Source organism: Podarcis gaigeae, assembly GCF_964106915.1.
Source record: "Podarcis gaigeae genome assembly, chromosome: 17".
Classification (NCBI taxonomy): Eukaryota; Metazoa; Chordata; class Lepidosauria; order Squamata; family Lacertidae; genus Podarcis; species Podarcis gaigeae.
In genome coordinates this window covers 22,240,380-22,253,945 of record NC_139694.1, presented here as the reverse complement: position 1 = coordinate 22,253,945, position 13,566 = coordinate 22,240,380, and the positions used below count along the sequence as shown (strand labels likewise).

Sequence of the window (13,566 nt, the reverse complement as noted above, 5' to 3'; positions counted from 1 at the left end):
TCATGGAAATATATCACATTCATAATTGGGTGTTGCATTACGTCATCTCAAATATTTTGGAGAATGTTACACTAGTATTTGATAAACGTTAGAAAGAGTTAGAAATGAATCTAGCTCTTTGATACTGTACTTAACTCACAATGTCTTATCAGGCCTAGTTATTACATATTCTCATTAGACCAAGCCTGTACAGTGGTACCTCGGGTTAAGAATTTAATTCGTTCTGGAGGTCCGTTCTTAACCTGAAACTGTTCTTAACCTGAAGCACCACTTTAGCTAATGGGGCCTCCACTGCCGCCAGGCAGTTTCTGTTCTCATCCTGAAGCAAAGTTCTTAACCCGAGGTACTATTTCTGGGTTAGAGGAGTCTGTAACCTGAAGCATCTGTAACCTGACGTGTATGTAACCCGAGGTACCACTGTATAGTGGATTGGATTCTTCCACTTACTGAATGGGGCTTTTCTGCACCCGTCTTTCCATTACTGCTGTCTTGAGCCCACTAAAAAGCTGTGGAAAGCAGTATAGGCGGCTACAACAGGGAAATAAGGTTGTTGAAAAGCAGGGAAGCACAAAGCAAAAAGCACCTTCAGCCCAGGGCAAGAGCAGCTTCGAATCAACCCTAATAAATACACCACAGCCTTTCCATTGCACAAGAAGCAAACTCTCTTATAAGACACTCCAGAATTGACTTCCACAATTACCATTAAAGCGCCTTTAATGGCGTGTAGTTTTTATCATAAAATAGCAGAAGGAGGCTGAGATAAGGAACTGAAAGTGACTGTTTTGGTTTTACGGACTGAAATGCAATGGAAAAAAGGAACTGTGGAAGTGCTGCCATTTTATCATTCCAGCGATTTAGTTTATTTCCCTGCTTCTGCATACTGGAGATTTTTATTTTATTTTTTAAGATCTTGGCTTTCTGCTCGCCCGGAGGTTGTTTTAAGGCATAGCCACTTTGCCAAGGGGGGAGTGAGAGGAGAGAATCCTAATTCCATTTCTTAATTGTTTGCAGAGACTTAGCCAGTGTACTTAGGATAGTTGCATAGTGAGCTTTAACTGATTATATTGGGTCAAGGCAGATTATTTTGGTGCGTGTTTGCCTGGCTAGGTCGGCTGACGTGGTTGTGATAAACTTGAAAAATGTACATTTTACTGCCAGTGGGAAGCAACAAGAACTTCTGTTCTATTGCACCAAGGCTGCTGGTAATCGGGTTGGGAAACTTGATAACAAGGCTGTCCGTCAGCATCGTTTATGTACTCAGATAAAACATATATTATTAGTGCCTCAGAGAATCGCACTCTTGCTGTGGGCAAAGGAAATAGGCTGCCTCTATAAAAGGCTGTGTAATTCAGTTCAGAGTTGAAGCTGGCTGTTTAGAGTTGAAATTGGATTGTCGAGAGCAAAAGTGTTGCAGGCAACACTGATACATCGCACAGGCTTATTGGTGCATCATCAAGGAGACAAAGTTAGTGTTAAAAAATATTCCTTGGAGGAAGAAACTACAGAAGACCATTCTTTCAGACAATGTTGGCTCTATAAAAAAGCAATTCAAAAACTGGCTTTGTATTTGTTTGCAGTTCTGACAAGTGGAAATCTGAAAAGGTCTGTGGTTGTCGTAGGCTACAGCATAACCCAGGAACCAGAGCTGTAAACTGGAGCATAATTCTTTTGTGATCTGATTGGTTTTGCGGTGAAATAGATTCAGAGGTGGTTTTTAAGAAATGCTGAAGCTATATTGATATCTACAATGACATGCAACTTAAAACAATTAACCACATTGTAAATAGTATACAGTGAGGGAAATCCCACTATGAACTATTAATAGTTAAGCCACACTCTTTGCCATTGGAGTTTCTATTTCATATGTAACAGGCTAACCCTCGTGGCAGGGATAAGGTTTTGTGTGTGTGTGTGTGTGTGTGTGTGTGTGTTAGATAGCTCAGTACTGCCAGAAATTGAATTTGATGAGCCATTCGACAAACCGGGGCACTAACCCCTTTAAGGTATGCAATTTTGTGGAGTTGTTTGGCATTAATATATGCCTCTTTCATAAATTTATTCGTTACAAATATATGCTGATCCACATGCCAGTTGAATCCTGTGGGGTAGGGGAAAACTGATTTGTTGAAAATAACTTATTTGTATGTTTTAAAGTTAAACAACTCAGCTATTCAGAGCAGAGCAAGATTTAATGCTCTGCAACTTTTAGCTGTTTTGCAACTTTATTGTTTGCAAAAAGATAAAAGCACATTTTCCTTAAGATTTAAAACTCGAGGTTTTCATTCCATGTAAAATTTAAAGGATGACTAAAATAGAGTCACTTTTTATTTAGTTGTTACTATGAAGTGTTCTAGCTCCACATCGCTTCTATATGTGGGGACATCTGCCCTTTCCATTTTTGTGAAGCCTCTATGATCTTTCCTTTCGTTCCTGTTAAGAGCTTGACGGCTTCTTTCTTCCTAACATGTGCTGTGGTATTCCTGCTGTCATTCGGAGACTCGTGCATTGAACAAATCCATGGATCTTATCAAACGCTTGCTGCTGAATAATGCACCTTTGCTTGCTAGAAACTTGATTCTGCGTGACAACTTTGAGCTATTAATCATTTTAAAAGAAAATCGATATAGTTCTATGTTTTAAATTAAACACGGTTATTTCATGACATGGGTAAGGTATTTCTTTCCCTAGTCCTAACCTGAAGGATGTTTAAATTACTGTGACATATCGAGAGGCATAATCCCCTATGTGTGTGCATGAAGCAATTTATATCAGAATATTAATCCTATACAGTATAATCATAGTTAACATGATGACTAGAGGGGGAGAAAGAGAGAGTTGTAATGTGGTTATAAATTGACACATGTACTATATGGTTTCAGTGGCCAGGAGCCTGACTAATTGTCCACAAATGGAAGAGCTACTTCGATCCAACTTCGATGTCATGTAGGATCCTAACAGTAGAACAGTAGAAGGGAGAGGCAGATTTCTCCAATTTCTTCTTTCTCCCCTGCTCAGACGGCCCCCTATCCCTCTGAAGATGGTGGGGCAAAAAGGGCTTCAGAGGGAAGGGAGAATCAGTGAAGATTGTCATCCCAGCCTCCTCAGAGCCAGTGTGGTGTAGTGGTTATGAGCAGTAGACTCGTAATCTGGTGAACCGGGTTCGCTTCCCCGCTCCTCCACATGCAGCTGCTGGGTGACCTTGGGCTAGTCAGACTTCTCTGAAGTCTCTCAGCCCCACTCACCTCACAGAGTGTTTGTTGTGGGGGAGGAAGGGAAAGGAGATTGTTAGCCGCTTTGAGACTCCTTAAGGGGAGTGAAAGGCGGGATATCAAGTCCAAACTCTTCTTCTTCTTCTCCTCTTATGAGTGGAATTCTGCTCAGGGGATGCTCTTGTCAGCAGAAGCCTACTTAGGGTACATGAGGGACACGGGTGATGCTGTGGTCTAAACCACTGAGCCTCTTGGGCTTCCCATTCAGAAGGTCAGCTCTGGAAGAATCAGGCTTTGTACCACAGCACCCTAGCTCAGCTAAAGGAGCACTTTGACATGAAGGATCTTGGTGAGGTATCCAACTATCTTTCTCTGCAGGTAGAGAAAGACCAGGCAGGAAATTTTCTGGTACACCAAACACAGAAAATTGCTAATGTACTAACCAGGCTGAGTTTGGTTGATGCAAATCCTGTGGACACACCAATGGTAACAGGTTACCAGGTAGATGGTACTGCCAAAGCAGTTTCTAACACTACACTGTACAGATGCGTTCTAGGCAAACTGAATTTCATTGCTAGATGTTCAAGACCTGATATAGTTGTAAGCACTAATATGCTTAGCAGACATGCTAACAATCCTACTGTTCAGGATTGGAAAGCTCTCAAGCGCATAGCACGCTATCTGAAGGGCACTTTGCACTACAGACTGAGGTTCATGAGTCAGAAGACTGGAGGTCTTGAGATTTTTGCAGATGCTAGTTTTGGAAGTGACACCACTGATGGTACCAGCACTTCTGGAGTGTGCTACATGTACAATCACTTTCTGTTTGACTGGCTGTGCAAGAAGCAGATGACAGTAAGCCTAAGTTCCTGTGAAGCAGAACTCAATGCTCTGTCATTTTCACTCCTGGATTGTGAATGATTGATGAAACTGTTTCAGGATGTCAGAGTCAAGTTGACATGTCCTATACAGCTGTTTCAAGATAACAGATCCTGTTTGGCTTTGCTAACCTCAGAGAGTTGCAAACAAAGAACCAAATACTTGCAGATAAAGTTATATTGTGCAAGGGAATGTATCCAGAAAGGACTCATTCAGGTGTCCTACATGCCAGGAAACGAAATTCCTGCAGATCTGTTGTCTAAGGTTGTTAACACAGAACAATTTAAGGTTTATGTACAGCGGTTGCAGTTGGGTTGAAATATGTTGACACAGGTTACACGGAAAGGGGGAAGATGTTGGAATGTTCCGTTCCACCTGAAGGCATGATTGTTGTGTGTCACATGCCTGTTTGCACTCCAGCACAGCTTGCTGGGAACTTCCATTTGTGTATAGCTTTTGCTTAGGCTGTCTTGCTTTGGACACAAAGGAGATTGGACATGTTTCCTCTGTCTTGATGTATGCTGAATAAACTGCTTGTAAATATGCTCACACAGCCTGTCCTGCCACTTCTCTTTGCATGTTATCTCTGCTGAGTAGAGCGTGCCCTAGCTTTTGGAGTTCAGGTCACTGATTCAAGGACTGGAGTTTGTCCGGTACACCAGCCGGTGGGATGGAGCCAGCTGGGGGGCTGCCAATTGCCCCTGCTTCCTTGGTTGTATGCCAACAAGCGGTTCAAATACCGGCAACCAGGTGAGCTCCCATTGCTCTGTCCCAGCTCCTGCCGGCTTAGCAGTTCTAAGGCACGCCAGTGCAAGTAGATAAATAGGTACCACTGTGGCGGGAAGGTAAGCAGCGTTTCCGTGCACTCTGGTTTCCATCATGATGTTCCATTGTGCCAGAAGCAGTTTAGTCCTGCTGGCCACATGACTCGGAAAGCTGTCTGTGGACAAACACCAACTCCCTTGGCCTAAAAGCGAGATTTGCGCCGCAACCCCATAGTCGCCTTTGACTGGACTTAACCGTCCAGGGGTCCTTTACCTTTTACTTCGGGTACAATACATTCTGTTTGCCCTAGGTCCACATGTTTTTAATCTTAAACCTACTGATTTCTTTTTTTAAAAAATCTGGTTAACAACTTGGGCACATGGGTATTATTAATTTTTTTGTACTGCTCTTTGCATCTCTTGGTGGGTGTACACCCCGTGCTTTGCATAGCTAACCTTCGTCATGTCGTTCTCTTCCACCAGATGCATTCTGTTGCAGGCTATATCATTCTGGTACAGTACCGTAGCTAAAGATACAGTTGTAGGCTTAGTTTGAAATAGAACTTTCTGCTGTTTTCACTGGAATACACGTCTTTTGACTGGGTTCGCTGGAATCTATCTGTAGTGGCCTTTTCATGCATACAAGGCAGTTAAGAGTTGAAGGATACATATGCGACCTCTCCCTTCCTTTCAACTCAGTGGTTATAAGGTTGGCAGATTAGGTTAAGAGTTCATGTTCTTCATTGACACTTGCCTTGCACAAATACTCTTTCCTCTCCCTTTTTAACTGGGAAAATACTCTTACTTAAGTTGCTTCACCTTGTTCGGTAGGTGTGGTTTCTTTTTTCGAATTGCACTGTGCAATCTAAAGTCACAAATTCAAGTACAGATCAGCTTGCCTAGACAGCAGTTTTCGAAATTAGCCAGTCGTTAGGCACATCTTGCACCTGGCTATCAGCTGCTTGCAACCAAGTGAAGATCTCTAGGTTCCAGGAGGGCACCTAACCATAGCTGTCAACTTTCCCCTTTTTAAAAGGGAAATTCCCTTATTCCGAATAGGATTCCTCGCAAGAAAAGGGAAAAGTTGACAGCTATGCACCTAATATGTCCACGATCTGGAGTTTCATGCCTGGGGAATCATTGGACCTGGACTGTTTGCACACACTACTACCACATCCTGTAGAATTCTGTCAGTTAGATTTTATCTGCACAATCCGAATGAATTTCAGGAACCAAAAGGCTTTTTCTGAGCAGGAGCAGTGAATGACATTATAATTAGTTGCTGTAGCTTGTCTTCACTTAGCCCACCCTACTGCCCTGCTCACAGTTGGGGGGGGGGATTCATGTTATGAATGGTCCTTGTCACCATTAAGAAGATGAGGTCGGAATAGGCCAGTGTATATGTGGACTGTCCCTGCTTCAAGTGACTTTTCTTCTTGAAGTTCTCAAAGCTCTTAACCTAGCTTAAGGTTGTCCTCTGAACTAGCAGGATGTTTAACTCATAATCAGTCACAGCCAGTCCATCATTTGGAAGATAAGACTTTAGAGCCCCAAAATAGCAACTAGACATTCCGTTTCACCTATTGGTTTAATGACCCATTTGGCGCCCAGCTTACATATCTTGAGTTTCCAACGCTGGCTCTACGACTTTGAGGAAGGGAAGCATAAAACCAACCAAAGAGCAAGAGTTACGGTGTTACATGCAAATGTATACAAGTCTTGCCAACCATTTTCCCCCCAGTTAAAAAGTGGTGTCAGGAGATTAAAGGTGCAACACAAACTTGGAGTTGAGACTTGTGTCTCTGCATTTGCTGATTCAAGCTGGAATAGAATTGGGAGAAGAAAACTGGACCATGGAGAACAGATCAAGTGGCCAGTCTGCCAACAGCAATCCTGTTCTCAAATCAGTGCTGGACAATGAATGAGTGGCTTTTCCCTACACCAGAGGTTTTCAACCTTTTTGGGTCCATGGCTCCCTTGACCAACTACATTCTTTCTGCTGCACCCCTGTGGGGCTCAGGAGCCCAGTTGTGTCACCCTTTGCCTGCAGAACTGGCAGTCTCTCAACCTTTTTCAAACACCCTCCCCTTGTGGAGTGTCCCTTCAGCCTCCTCACCCCTTGGGAGTCCTCTGGGCAGCCACAGGGGCCACTCCTGGTCTCTGAACTGCCTCCCCCTGCCCCAAAGAAAAGTGCCTTCTCCCATTGCCCACAGGGGCCTGGGAAGCACCCCTTGGCCAGCGCCAGAGCCGCCATTTGCCTGTGGAGCTTGTAGCAAGGGCTGCTGCAACAAACAGCTGTGCGGCGGCGCGGCAGCAGCAGGAGGCCCCATTAGCTAAAGTGGTGCTTCAGGTTAAGAACACTTTCAGGTTAAGTACGAACCTCCAGAATGAATTAAGTACTTAACCCGAGGTACCACTGTATTGTATACAATATTGTGGCAATATTGCCCAAATGGAAGCCACAATAAATATAGTTTGTATGGTTTTATTGCGGTATTGTACAACTGCATGTCGAATTAGTTGATAAAGAGTGGGCCACCAGATTATGAGCTAACTCTGCTCTGCCCTTTTGGGTATAGTCGATGAGCCAATTCTGAACTGGAAAATGTTCTGCTTGCCACAGCCGTTTTATTTCACAACACAAAGAAGGTAATCTCTTTTGTAAAGACAGATAGCCAAAATGAGTTCAATGCCCTTTCGTTTTAAGCTGGAGCAACTATATGTTGATTGGCGTTGTCTGTGCTGATGTTTACTCTTGTCGGACTTTTGTCTAAGCCAAGTCTCCTTACCTCTGGAAGGACATGGTGACACAGTAGATAACTGTGGCCTTTTGAGTTGGTTGCTGCTTCCTCCCACCCCTCTCTTTTCCTCCCAAATTCAGAATGGGCGGGCACCGTGCCCTCTGTGTGTGTCAATACAGCTGCCTTTTTGCCCTTGGACATTGGAAGACAGATCATTAACGTACGTCTTGCTTCTTAACTTTTAAAGTGAGAGCTGGTGTGGGCAGCTGCCATGGACCTACACTGGTACAATCACAATGGCTTCCTGTATGGCCTCATCCTTTTCTGCCCACTAAAGGGCTGCTGAGAGAGGGAGAAAGCTGCAAGTATAGTGCTATGGCAGCTGGCATCTCTAGAGATGGGTGCCAACCATAGCTCTTTGGCAGCAGGTGCACACAGAAAGGCAAAAGAGAAGGGATGTTTTCCCACTTGGTTGGTCCAACATAAAAACCAGCTGAGGCAGCCTAGAATAGCAACAACTTTTTTTGCTACTGCTGCATCACACTGTTGACTCACGTTAAAGTCGTGGTTCACCAAGACCCCAAGATCCTTTTCACGTGTACTGCTAGCAAGCCAAATGTCCCCCATCCTATATTTGTGCATCTGATTCTTCCTGACTAAGCACAGAACCCTATTCCCTATTGAAATTCATTTTGTTAGCTTGGGCCCAGTTCTCCAATCTGTTAAGGTGATTTTGAATCCTGATTTTTGCCTTTTGTGGCATTAGCTACCCCTCCTAGTTTGGTGTCATCTGCAAATTTGATGAGCATCCCCTCAATCCCTTCGTCCAAATAGTTTATAAAGACATTGAACCCAACAGCATGACCCAGCTCTGCTCCATCCTGAAACAAACGAGAACTTTGGGCTTCTACCAGCCCTTATGCTATCTCTGTGTTGGTTGTAATAGAGGCGCTTAGCTGCCTGCACTGTTCAGAAATGGTTTTAGGCATTGGTGAGCTTGAAGCTACACTGCAAGGTATCAAGAAAGTGGTTTGTGCCACTGAGACTTCAGTGAGAGGGAAATGGACTTGGAATTTTGTTTCCTCTCACGTATAAAGTATGATGGCCAAATGGTGTACGGCTCTGGAAATACTTCATACAGTAAATGTAAACTTAAGATGTTAAATATTGTCGATGTGGTTTGAGTCCTGGAAACTCTGTCCAAATATACTGGCCGTGTAACAAAGCAAATGAATTTTGGTCTCGAAAAAGGAACAGAATAGAGAGAAAAACAATTTGCTCCAGGTCCTGTTTTATTCTGATTAGCCAGTGTCAAAAAGCACCTTAGCAACAAACAGAACTAATATCCTATATCAGGGATGTCCAACCGGTCAATCGTGATCTAGATTACTGCCAGTTCACTGGGTAGATCACTGCCAGTTTTTTTATAGTGGGAGTAGATCGCAGTCTCTTGGAAGTTGGACGTGCCAGTCCTATATAATTGTTGCTGTGAGGTGTTAGGCAAAACCTTGATAAGTCTTCAACCCATTCATAACAGAATGGGAAACAGAAATGTCTGAACACACAACCATGACAAAGCTTACTGACTTATTTCAGGGTGAAGGAAGGAAGACAGGGGTTTAATATATTTAGACAGAATTGGACAATGTTCATGGAACACCGGTATAATTTAAGATGTGTTCTCAACTTGCAAAATATTTATTCGAGGCGATTTAGGATTGTTTCCAACACTGCCTGTGCGTGAGCAGAATGGATTTTTACTTTATTGGGTGTGATTCATGCTCTGCACCCTGAAGTGGTTTGGCCCAAGATGCAGGTTAATGTTGGTGGCAACTGGCCCCTAAGAGTGAAGCATGATGCTAAGTATGGGAACAATGCAAAATGAGTTTTTTTGCACAGATGCAGGCAGAAAGAGGAAGTTAGGAGAAAGGGTAGTGAGAGGTTTTGGGGGTGTACGGGAGAGAAAGCAGGGCAGGGAAGGAAATCCACCATCCCAAGGCTCAGAGAGCAGTGCTCAGCCATTTTTGGTTTCAATCTTAGTTTCTCATTTTCCCAGTCTTCCCTCAGTTCTCCCTCCACCTCATCTTTAGCTTTGGTTCAGCACCTTAGAAAGACACTGAATTGAGGCTTCTTATAGCCACAAGTCCCGGCAGACCCCTGATAATAGGAATATACAGGAGCTCTTCCGAAATGGATGGTGTGATTGACATTGTGCTGGAAGCATCTCAAGCATCTGGTGGTGATAACGAGGCAAGTTTTGCTGGGGATTATTTTACGGCTTTCAAGTCTGTTTGCTGCTTTTTGGCCGTAGTGTTTTAAAGTAGGAGTTGATCTGAAGCTGCAAAATAAACAGTCTCTTTGTGACTGAACATCTAAGAGTGACCAAAGTTACTGTTCAGGGGATTGCAGAAACTGGACCTTGTGGTTTTGATTTGCTGTTGTAATTTTGTTGCAGGGCTGAAGAAGGAATGGTTCAGCTTGCACAACAAAGCTATTCCGGTGGAGGCAGAGCAATCGCGTCCATTTTAGCACATGGCTTTCTATGAAATAACTCGGAGATCTATGATCACAGAGATTAAAGCATTTCCCCCTCCTGAATGGCCCTCTTTTGCTCTGTTCCTGAAGGAATAGACTCCATGCACTGCTACTGCAATAGGCAGCAGCCCTACCCAACCCAAGTATTACAAATCTCTTTCTGAATGTGGTCTTCCAAAGCAAGGGCTAAGGATAGAGTGGGGAACCAGTTCTTGGACTACAAGTCCCATCAGGCTCAGCCAGCATGACTATTGGTCTAGAATGAGATGAGATGAGATGTAATCCAGCGACATTAGGAGGGCCACAGGTTCCTCACCTGTGCACTAAGGAGGCCTGTTCCTGGTTGCATGCTAAAGTGTGAGAGGAAGTCCTGACTTGTTTTTTCTCAATAAAAGCAGCTTCAAGAAGGGTGCAGATTTGAGCACAGGATTGCTGTTGGCAGACTGGCCACTTGATCTGTTCTCCATGGTCCATTTATCTTCTCCCAATTCTATTCCAGCTTGAATCAGCAAATACAGAGACACAGGTCCCAGCTCCAAGTTTGTGTTCCACCTTTAATCTCGTGACTCTGCTTTTTAACTGGGGGGGAAATGGTTGGCAAGACTTGTATACATTTGCATGTAACACCGTAATTCTTGCTCTTTGGTTGGTTTTATGCTTCTCTTCCTCAAAGCCTTAGAGCCAGCGTTAGAAACTCACATATTTAAGCTAGGTGGCAAATGGCTCCTTAAACCCAAGGTTTCAGTCACCCAAATGGAATGTCTAGTTGCCATTTTGGGGCAAGATGGCTCCAGTGTCTTATTTTTCAAATGAATGACTGGGATTGATTCTCTAAACATCTGGTTAGTTCAGAGGACAACCTTGAGCTAGTTTAAGAGCTTTGAGAACTTCAAGAAGAAAAGTCACTTGGAGCAGAGACAGTCCACATATATACTGACCTATTCCGACCTCTTTACATGGGAATATTTTTCACAACTGTGAGCAGGGCAGTGGGGTGGTGTAAGTGAAGTGAAGCAACAGCAATGAATTATAATGTTATTCACTGCTCCTGCTTAGAAAAAGCATTTTGGTTCCTGAAATTCATTTGGATTGTGCAAATAAAATATAAGCCCAGGCATCTTCACTTGGTCTCAAGTGGCTGATAGGTGCAAAATGCGCTTGGTGCCTGACTAATTTCGAACACTGCTTAGTGCAGGGGAACATTTTGCCTACGTGGGCTGGATCCTTATCAGACCCTAGTCATTGGGGTCAGATTTTACAAGTAGATCTGGACCAGAAGTCGGGACTTAAGAGGTTGCCAAGAGTTCTCATGGGGAACTTTTTTTCACTGCCCATCCATGTTCTAGGGCCAATGCCTGTTGTCCTTTGCCAATGCACAGTTAGGAATCTACTTTAAGGCTTCCAATTGTGCAATGACAACTGCATCTGTACCTGCCCAGTACCAGATGCATCACATATGCTGAAAGGTGTGGGGCAGGTAAGCATCGTTTGGGGAATGCAGCCTTGCTGACAATGTTTAAATCCCTGCCAGTTTGACTTGCAAGCCAAAGTTTTCCCACATGTACTGTAGAGTCTAATAAGCTCAAGGTGATATGTTAACCTGTCTCCTAGGATAAGGCTATTACTGGTGATATTGACTTGCAACATCCATGCCTTTAAATAGTGCAATTTGATCACAAATGCAATGTATGTTTGAGAAGAGAGAAAAGAAGGGAATTGTAGAAACACTAAGCAGAATGAGCTGTCTTACGATGTATTTTGTTAAAATTGCTTTTTTATGATTATGGGCAGAGCTTTATTTGTTTTTTTGCTCCGTTATAGCAGATTGTGTGCAATCTTATCTTTTTCTCCATAGGCTTCACCTGGCCTGCAAGACATTGTTAGGTTTACAGCTTAAATGAAGCACTTTAGCACTCTGCAAGTTTATAAATGTACTTTAAACCTTCCCGAAAAAGACACCCCAAATCATTAACTTTTCTGCTCAGTGACCTGTTCTCAGCTTTGTTTGTTTACTAGAAAAACCAAGAACAAACAGTGACTGCATTCTGACATTGTGTATTTACTTTACCAAAATAAACTCCAGGCGAATTCATAATCTGAAGATAAATGAGCAAATAACAGCTTGTTTGGTTTGGATGCAAAGATGGCTGGACTACTTTTGCATAGCTGGCCAAAGTCTTTGTGAGCTAATATATCAAAACTCCCCGTGAAAGGTCTTTTATGACTTCTGGGATGACTGCAGCAGTAATACTTGCTGCCTTTTGAAAACCAGAAGGCCACAACCCTACCCTTGAGATTGTGTGCTCAGATCACGTGTACAAGTTTTTTGTATATACAAATTGTACAGTCTGGACAACGAAAGGTCATGGCTGTGTACAGTCAGCATAACCTCGCCAGTGTCCTGGCAGAACATGGTTGTGTTGTGAATTGACGTGGCATAGAATTTGTGCTCTGACCGTTTCTCCGTCCCTATTTTGGCTGCTCTGCCTCTGTATTTTCTCTGGCAGAGCAGCTGTGTTGATCCCTACAGCACGTTGGAGACTTCTGATCTGCTGGTAGAATATATTGCGTTCCGCCGCCGTAGCAGAGCTTCTGCCGAGAACCTAGAACTCTTCGGCTGATGCAAATTCAAGGTTAAGATGGCACTCCGATATTTAATTTACATCATTTTTAAATTCACCCTTTCTGTGTGGAGATTTGAAAAGACGATTCTGCCGGCAAAATTTCAAAATACGGTATACATTTTGGAATGAATACTCTTCTTTCAAAACAAAATGTTATGTGTAAATACAATATTATAAACATGAAATTGGTCTTGGAGAATGGAATAGTTTTGCATTAGCAGTTTCTTTTCAGTTCAGTTGTAACAGGAGGAAGAGTAAAATCTTGCTTGCTAACATTCTGTCGATTCAGTGAAATGCAGACTGTGTTCTTATCCTTATAAGAAACCAAGTGTTTACACTAGCAATGAATGCTCCCTCTTCGCTGCTGCCTCCTCCTCCTTTTCTTCTTCTTCTTCCTTTTTCACATGCTGTTTACTTTCAGAGCCCTGGCTTGTGTTTGCGGTTTTCCATTTTCTGTCAAGCTGCATTGGTAGAGATAAAGGCGATCTTCGTTCTGCAAGTTGTCTTATATCTGTTTTACGGACTATCTGCCTTTTTCAGATACGTAGCTGCGGAAAACACTTAGAGCCACTCAGAGCAAAATAAACTAACATGAAAAAGTCTTGTGTTTTTCAACTTAGTGTTCAAGAACATAGGTTCTTCATGGTGATGAAACGATATTTTCTCATGATGATTTGACAATATGCCACTAACAAAATATGCAATAATTTACTGACCAGTGAAGTTAAAAAAAAAATAAATCTTCAGTTCTTTGGGCAATTTATTTTCACCACCATTTAAAGGAAAGGTAGGGGAAGGGATATTTTGACTATGT

The 13,566-nt window shown here is 43.0% G+C and overlaps 1 protein-coding gene and 1 long non-coding RNA gene across 3 annotated transcripts in view; one reads left to right on the top strand and one right to left on the bottom strand.

The window, feature by feature from the left end:
* Positions 1 to 8,149, bottom strand: part of LOC310835411 — a 91,399-nt gene extending 83,250 nt beyond the window's left edge. Inside the window, exon 1 of the long non-coding RNA XR_014559650.1 lies at positions 8,113 to 8,149. This is a non-coding gene — a long non-coding RNA (uncharacterized lncRNA). The remainder of the gene's footprint in view (positions 1 to 8,112) is intronic.
* The window catches only part of JAK2 (Janus kinase 2), an 83,469-nt gene that overhangs the window by 19,250 nt on the left and 50,653 nt on the right, over positions 1 to 13,566 (top strand). The window contains exon 3 of one of the 2 annotated variants that reach the window (XM_083718491.1): positions 11,984 to 12,863. The exons of the other annotated variant lie outside the window; for it this stretch is intronic. The gene's annotated coding sequence lies outside the window, so the exon portion shown is untranslated. The remainder of the gene's footprint in view (positions 1 to 11,983; positions 12,864 to 13,566) is intronic. 2 annotated transcript variants of the gene reach the window in all.